This window comes from Camellia sinensis, unplaced genomic scaffold (genome assembly GCF_055761805.1).
Source record: "Camellia sinensis isolate YWXY unplaced genomic scaffold, ASM5576180v1 Unanchor1, whole genome shotgun sequence".
NCBI classification, from domain to species: Eukaryota; Viridiplantae; Streptophyta; class Magnoliopsida; order Ericales; family Theaceae; genus Camellia; species Camellia sinensis.
Genome location: NW_028128987.1, coordinates 27050858 through 27059906, shown reverse-complemented (window position 1 = coordinate 27059906; position 9049 = coordinate 27050858).

Here is a 9049-nt window from a genome sequence, read left to right as displayed (position 1 = left end):
GATATTTTCAAGAAGACATAATCACCCACCTCAAATACCAAAGGCCTCCTCCTACAGTCAGCATAACATTTCTGACGACTCTGGGCTATAACAAGCCTCCTACGGATAAGCTCAACCTTCTCCGTCGTTTCCCTCACCAACTCTGGGCCCAACAAAGGTGCATCTCCCACCTCGGCCCAACAAACTAGAGACCTACAAGGTCGGCCATACAAGGCCTCAGACGGTGCCATACCGATACTCGACTGAAAACTATTGTTGTAGGCAAACTCCACCAAGGGCAAATGCCTCTCCCACGACCCACTAAAGTCAAGGACACAACCTCGAAGCATATCCTCACGAATCTGAATAGTACGCTCGGACTGGCCGTCAGTCTAAGGATGATAAGCCGTGCTAAAAGTCAATCTAGTGCCCAAGGGACTCTGCAAACTCTGCCACAACCTAGCAGTAAAACGCGGATCTCTATCTGAGAAGATCGACACTGGGACCTTGTGCATCCTCACTATGTCCCGAATATACAAGTCGGCAAGATGATCTACCGAATCTCTCACGCGCATAGGGATAAAGTGCGTCGACTAGGTCAACCGGTCTACAACCACCCAAATAGCATCACTACCCCGCTGAGTCCTCGGAAGACCTACAACGAAGTCCATAGTGACATGCTCCCACTTCCACTCGGCAATAGGCAAGGGTTGCAACAAACCCGCTAGCTTCTAATGCTCGGCCGTCACTTGCTGACAAGTAAGGCACTTAGACACAAAAACTGCCATATCTCTCTTCATGCCCCTCCACCAAAACTGGCGACTCAAATCACGATACATCTTAGTGCCTCCCGGATGCACCGCAAGGCGTGAATGGTGAAATTCTCGAAGTACCTCCTCTCGGCAAGACTCCGGTACAAACAAACGGTCTCGATATCTCACACTCAGTTCGGGATACACAGACAAACCTTTCTCAACCTTTCTACTGGAGATCTTCTCTCGGAGGGATTATACCTCAAGGTCACATCTCTGTGCCTCTGACACTCGACTCACAAGTGTAGGCTGTGCAACAACAGAAAACAAGGCTGCAGTCTTAACAGATTCACCCAGAAGCAAATCAAACTCGCCAAGAGCACCTAACATCTCTCACTCCCGGATGGCTATACAAGCTACATCACTAATGGATTTTCTGTTAAGGGCATCGGCCACAACATTGGCCTTTCCCGGATGGTAATGCAACTCGAAGTCGTAATCCTCAATAAACTTCATCCACCTCCTCTGCCTCAAGTTCAAGTCTTTCTGTATAAACAGATATTTCAGACTCTTATGATCCGAGAACACCTCGAAGCTCTCACCATAAAGGTAGTGCCTCCAAATTTTCAAGGCGAAGATCACAGCTGCTAGCTCTAGGTCATGTGTAGGATAATTCCTCTCATGTATTTTCAACTGCCGCAAGCCATAGGCTACGACCTTCCCCTCCTCCATCAATACACAACCCAAACCCTCTCGTGAAACATCACAATAAACCGCATAACCCAACTCTCTCTCCGAAATAATCAAAACCGGGGCGGTGGTCAATCTAACTTTCAAATCTTGGAACGACTTTTCACAAGTCTCACTCCATACAAATTTGACCCCTTTTCGCGTTAATCTAGTCAACAGCGAAGCTAGCCTGGAGAAATCTTTCACAAACCGGCGGTGATACTCAGCTATTCTCAGAAAATTACGGATCTCAAAAACACTCTTAAGTTGTGCCCAATCCTGCACTGCCTCAATCTTGGATGTATCAACAGACACCCCTTCCCCGGAAACCACATGGCCTAAGAACTTGACCTCTCCTAGCCAGAACTCACACTTTCCAAATTTGGTATACAGCCTATGGACTCTAAGCAGCTCCAGCACCACTCTCAAGTGCTCCTCGTGCTTTTCCTCAGAAGGTGAATAAATCAGAATGTCATCCACGAAAACGACCACAAAACGATCTAAAAATTCTTGGAAGATCCGGTTCATCAAGTCCATAAAGACTGCCGGTGCATTGGTGAACCCAAAAGACATCACCAGAAACTCATAGTGGCCATACCGCGTACGGAATGCCGTCTTCGGAATATCCTCCTCCCTGACCCTCAACTGATGGTAACCCGATCTCAAGTCTATCTTAGAGAAACAACGGGACCCTTTCAACTAGTCAAACAAATCACCAATACGAGGCATAGGGTACTTTTTCTTGACCGTAGCCCGATTCAATTTCCGGTAATCGATACAAAGTCTCAAAGCCCCATCTTTCTTTTTAGCAAAGAGGGTCGGTGCTTCCCACGGCGAAACACTAGGGCGAATAAAGCCTTTATCTAGCAATTCCTGGAGCTGAATCTTCAACTCACTCAACTCGGCTGGGGCGAAACGATAAGGTGCCATAGAAATTGGCGCCGTGCCGGGCACTAGATCAATAGAGAACTCAATCTCTCGATGAGGTGGTAAGCTAACAAGGTCCTCGGGAAAAACATCCGAATACTCAAAAACCACTCTCGGCAATACAGTTTGGGTCTCATCACACTCACCACTCATGAAGCTAGCGAGAAGACCACTAAGCTCACTCCGCCCTCGTGGATCATACACCGGTGGCAACACACTACCAACTCGATCCCCCAAGAAATGGAAACATTCCCCGCTCAAGGTACATACTGTGACCCTCTGGCGGTAACAATCGATAACAGCCCGGTATGACGATAGCCAGTCCATACCCAAAATAACATCGAAACCCGACATAGCCATAACTACAAAAGAAAATGGAAGCCGGCGGTCGGCGACCTCTATATCACAGCCCCGACACCTCTGTTTCAAAATCAATTCACCCCCAACAGGTGATACAACACATATAGGAGATGATAACTATGCCAACTCCAACCCCAAAACAGACGCAAATGCAGTAGATATAAAGGAATGGGATACACCCATATCAATCAACACATTGGCAACCGAGTTGCAAAATAACCTCTTACAACAGATGAAGCCGGTACAAGGTCCTATACAGTAACAGCATACACAGGCCCAGAAGGTCTCTGACCTACCTGCTCACCCCTAGGAGCAAAAGACTGCTGCACAGACTGGGACGACAAAGCCCCCTGATTGGCCCTCGAGGCCTGTACTGACTATGCTAGCTGAAAACTCTGCACCTGCCTCGAAGCAGACGCACCCGATGTGGCACTCAATTGCGGGCAAAACCTCTTCAGGTGCCCCGCCTGACCACACTGATAACATGAGAGCGGCTGACCTTTGCCCTGACTCTGGCTCTGAGGTCGAGCCGAAGATGAAGCTGCTCTCTGACCTCCTCCCCTCTGCGAGGAAGCTGGAGACTTGTGGCCCAGCTGACCACACTTGTAACAAGTAATGTCTCCCTGACTGCCTCTCTCAGAACCTGCACTCGGCACTAGAAAGGTAGATCTAGCAAAACCACCATGAGACTGCTGAGGGTTAGGACCCCTCTGTCTCTTGCCATCCCCCTGGCCATCCTGACTCTTCTTAGAGCCCCTCAACCTCTCCTCCTCCTCATGCATCATAATCTCCATATGGGCCGCAACGTCCGCAAGGCGCCTATACTCCCGAGTCATAGACCCGCCAACTCTCATCTTGAGCCCGTGCCTCAATTTCCTCTCAAACTCCAGACAACGACATTCTTCTGATGCCACAAGCTCAGGTGCAAACCTGGATAAACTAGTAAATTCGGCCTCAAACTCGGCCACTGATGAACTCAGCTGCTTTAGCTGGCAGAACTGATCTCTCAACTTTTCCCTAACAGCGGGAGACAGAAACTTCTCCTGGAAAGCATCCACAAAGTCCTCCCAAGTGCCACCAATACGACCCCTCGTGAACTTCCACCATTGACCCGCATCCCCCTTTAGCTGGAAAGACGCCAAGGTCACCTTCAACACCTTGTCTTTGATGCCAAGCATCTCAAACGTCTTCGTCATCTGCTCCAACCACTCATCAGCCTTAAGTGGCTCTTTCGGATTTCCCAAAAACTCATCTGGATTATACCGAAAAAACTCCCTTTTCAGAAAGGAAGGCCCTGCATTAACAACCTGGGCCTGAACTTGATTCTCAGCTCTGAGAATGCCTATGGATTCTCTGAAAGCTCCTGCTATCTCGCGAGCTAAGACACCCATGGCCTGCTGACCCACTGGCTCGGCCACAATTGCCTGGCCAACACCCTCCTGCTGTACCGGAATCTCATCTGGTCTAGGCACCTCCTCCCTGCCACGCCTACCACGCTTAGCTCCGCGTCCTCGTCCTGACATCCTAATAAAGGTAACGAAGATCATTAGCACATTCACAAATGTGCCGAAGCTATAACACTCGCGTCCTAATGCAATAGACAACAGTAATTCAATCCACGTAAGCACATAATCACATAAGCACTTACGAATTTCATTTCCGGATAATGACAATCCCGAGGCGTTGCTAGAGTTCCGGTTAGAAACAGCATTGATCAAGTGTTTTTCCAACAGGACTCCCAGAAACCCAAGGATACAATCAACATCCTAAAAACTACATTCCATACCCATATAGTCACATAAACATATTATTACATAAGCACATAACATTATACCTAAGTCTCTAACAAGCGAGACAAACCCATTATGGTACTAACCACTTCCCGCGTACCCAAAGTATTCGAACCCGGTACGCTCTGATACCAAATTATAATGCCCTCAAAATAATACATAAAACCCCACATTCTTGACATGCATTGATATAAGAGAAATAACCATTTTTCCATTCATCAGAGTAGCCCTTACAAATGTATTACATGTTAACAACAAAAGTAAATGCCCAACAGCTTATAACTTTCCAAGCCAACACTTGGTTACACAAAAGAGAGTACTAACTTATATTATATTAAGCCCTTGGCCTGAATTTACATGTAATACAACAAAAGATAACAAAACAACAAAAAGAGTTTTCAACTCTCAAACCCTTCCAAGCTATGTCCTTAGAGGTGGCATATCACCTGGACCTAAAAATGATGTCCCATATAGGGTGAGCCACAACCCAGTAGAGATATACTAAATCAAATATAAGCAATGACTAAAACAATAGCATTTGATAGATGATTAACACTTACAAATCAGTTATATCACAATACAGTTCCATGACACTTGTGTCTATGTTACGTTCTATTTTCCTTTACTTATCCGACCATTTCATATACGTGGCTCAGAACCTGGCCAAACAATTCGGTGAGACTATAACACATATACTAACACTTCCATATTTCACAATAAATACACATATTTGCTGTATCAATACTTTAATTTAATACACATATTTGTTGTATTAATGGAGTCCATCCCCTATCTCCTCCCAAACAGGTTTGAGAGTCCATCTCCTATCTTCCCTCAAACCATGGAGTACATCCTCTATCTCCTCCCACACAATACACATATTCCAAGTATATAAACAATTATCATATACAGGGATCACTCAATACACATATTTAATGTATTATTCCAACCGTCATATTTAATGACATATTCAATGTGATTAGTTTCAGTTTTCCCTAATCAACATACAATGTCTACAACAATCAAGACTATCCTCCACCGATAGCCCAAAACAGTTATTTCTAAACTGAAAATAAATGCATTAAATAGATATAATATCAACTTACTCCATAGGTGAGTGATTAATTTATTCAACTACACCAATCAATCCCATAATTTCCCAATTTCATTATTCTCAACTCAATTCCATATTTTCACATTTTCCCAAAATTAATTATACAAATTAATTTAGTTCATAATTAGGGCATTCTTCCCCCTTTATCACATCTCAACCCAAAGGCTCAAATTCAATAATACAACAACATTAATTCTATTTTTTGTTGGTCTTAAACACCCATAGGATTTAACATTTTGAAAACCCCCTTTTCTATAAATTACAAATCAAACCCTAACTTTTTCAAAAATTACCCAACAACCCCAACATATCAAAATGCCCAAAATTTATGACAAAACTCATAAGATGGAGTAGGGTATCCCTACCTCGAAATGAAGAGACCAAAGGAGAAGATGGTGAAAGTCTAAAGTGCTCCAAATCCACAAATTTTCAGATTAAAACGTAGCCCAAACAACCCTCTATCTTTCTTACAAAGGGATTAGGAGAGAAACACACTATAAGTAGATCAATCCCTAGAGAGAAGGTGTGTAGAGAGAGAGAGAGAGTCGGATCTAGGGTTTCGAAACCAAAAGAGATGAAAAAGTGAAGTGTTTACCCGTTGCTGTCTACTGATATAACACAGGCTCGCTCGAGCGAAGGATTGGTCGCTCAAGCGACCAGACACAAAGAACTCTTGCTCGAGCGTAGAAAGCCTCGCTCGAGCCAAGAATGCGAACCTTCAGGTCTGCAACCCAGAAGCACGCTCGAGCGACGAAAAGCTCGCTCGAGCGAGGAAACCCAAAACATAGACCTCGCTCGCTCGAGCGAAGGAAAGCTCGCTCGAGCGAAGAATTGCAACCTTCAAGTCCAGAACCAGACGCAGACGCAAGCTCGAGCGTAGGACTTCTCGCTCGAGCTACCAGATACAAAACGCAACTCTCGCTCGAACGAAGGAACCCTGGCTCGAGCGAAGAACCAGAATTCTGGGCAACAACCATTTGCTCCCAATCACACCCAACCTGTAACAAACCTGCCCAACACATCCTATAACTCAAATATAAGGAATTAAAGGATGATAATAAGATATATACAACAACAAGCTCCACGGAACCTAAGTCTGGATACAACAACCAAATGGGGAAAGACCGGGATCACTATAGGTATTTGGGCCTTGGGCGGGTCGGTGGGCCTGGGCCTAGCCTCGAGCTTGGCCAAGCCTGACCTTTTTTTTTTTTTTATCAAATTTTTATTATTTTCCACCAAAAAAGGCATTGGGCCTTGAGCGGACCGATGGAACAGGCCACGGGCCTAGTTGGGCTTCAAAATAATGGCTCGGGCCATGGGCCGCGGGCCAATTTTACACTCTTACCTGCGTATAATGCTTCACTAGAGAAAATTTCTCTCTTCCCTCTCCACCCTTCTTAGTCACCACTTTCTCCTTCTTCTTAATAAACTCATTCACAACCTTCTCTAGCTTCTGCTCCTCCGCCACCTCCGCCCTCTATTCCTCCAGTTTCTTCTCCGTGTTCACGTGGGGAAGCCGCTGCCTACTCATGTCCCTGCAAGCACCGAAGTTGTTGGTCTTCTTCTGGCCAGCCTTGGTGGCGGCGTCGCGGAGGAGGGAACCGAAGCCACTCTTGCTGCTGTGTGGGCAAAAGAGGAGGTGGAGAACAGACCCATTAAGGAGGAGTCTTGGAGTTGTTTTGTGCCTGTGAGGAGTCGTTGGTGGTGGATTGGGATGTGGGTGATTTCACGAATTCGAGACTTGATGGAGAGGATTGGGATTGATGGAGTTGTGAAATTTAGGGCTTTGTGTTTTACATTTAAGAGTTTGATGTAGACTTGGTATGTCTCCTCCACGATCAATCGATCGATCGATTCAAGCTCTCTTTCTCTCTCTCTTTGTGATCGAATTGAAACATGGGAGAAGGCTATGGTGGCGAAGAGGAAGAGAGGGGAGGGAGGAGAGAGAATGCGAGAGCGGATGTGATACATGAATGTGGGTGAGGAATCTTAGACTACAAAAACATATATATATATATTATGGATCTCTCCTATTACTAAAAATTGGAATCTCATAGCTCTACCAATATAGAAATTAGGGGAAAAAATGATGGAATGTTTGGTTAGAAATAATTAATTCTTTTGTAATGAGGCTAAAATATTCTCTTTTTCTTTTTCTTTTTTTTTTTTGTTATTTTTTAAGTCCATTTTGATTGTACAATTTTAAAAATCAAAAAAAAAAATTCACTGAAAATGAAAATAAACCAAATTTTATTTTAAAAAACTTACAAAATTAAATTGTTTTTGCATTTTCTAAACCTTTTTCAAAAGAATTTAAAAGAAACGATCCAAAAAGTTAAGAAATTTTTTAAAAAAAAATAATTGAGATAATTTTTTTTTAATTTTTAAATAAAGATGAAAAGAAACTGAACTTTAAAAGTAAAAAAAAATAAAATAAAAAAATAAATCAACTCCCAATTAACATTAGAAGGTAAAAGAAATATATATATATATATATATAGTCATATGTAAAAAGTGAGTGAGTTTTGAAAGGAAAATGTCTCGTAGCTCAAATTTTGTGGCTCAAAAGTGGCTCAAATGGCCAAAACGACGTCGTTTTGGTCATTTTTATGTTGTTCTGTACTCAAAACGACGTCGTTTTGGCCATTTGAGCCACTTTTGAGCCACAAAATTTGAGCTACGTAGCATTGTCGGTTTTGAAAATCAAACCAACTTAAACAGGGATGAGCTTTCATCCATACTTTTCAGTGGCATTTTTATTGTTTAAATTGAACTTGAAATCATTTGTGACTCTTTTTTTATTATTATTTAAATTTGTTCTTGCACTTTTGTATGTTCAATCCACTTGAATATGTAAAAGTTAATATTTTTATATTTATTTCCTTCCGTCCATCTCTCTTCTTGATTTTTCAAACCATTAGGAAATTTTAAGTCCTCTTCATTGAGACAAGCTAAGAATCAAGAAGTTTTTATCCCTTTGAACCTCACGCAATCCCCTGTTTTACATGGCAGATTTTTACAAACATTTACCTACAAGTAGGTAACACTTTGTTTTGACACGCCCTCATTTCATCAATCCTTTTGTGTTAGCCAAAATCACTTTTTTGTGCAAACATGTATCTAATAAATCAAAATTATGAATAGCATTGGCACATCCAAGAAGTAGAATGCATTCATTCCAGTTTAGTAATCCAGTATGCCTGACAATTTCATGGAGTTCAGATTTGTAGATTTAGCTAAGCATATAATCTCTTAGCCCTAACATTATGTATGTATAAAAGTTGCAAATTTCTTCAGAATCACGCCAATATTTGCATGAAGGGAAGCCTACCTGATTAAGCTTTCTCGAATAAACAATGAAAATTGACCTTTTAATCCTAAGCCCGACTAACACA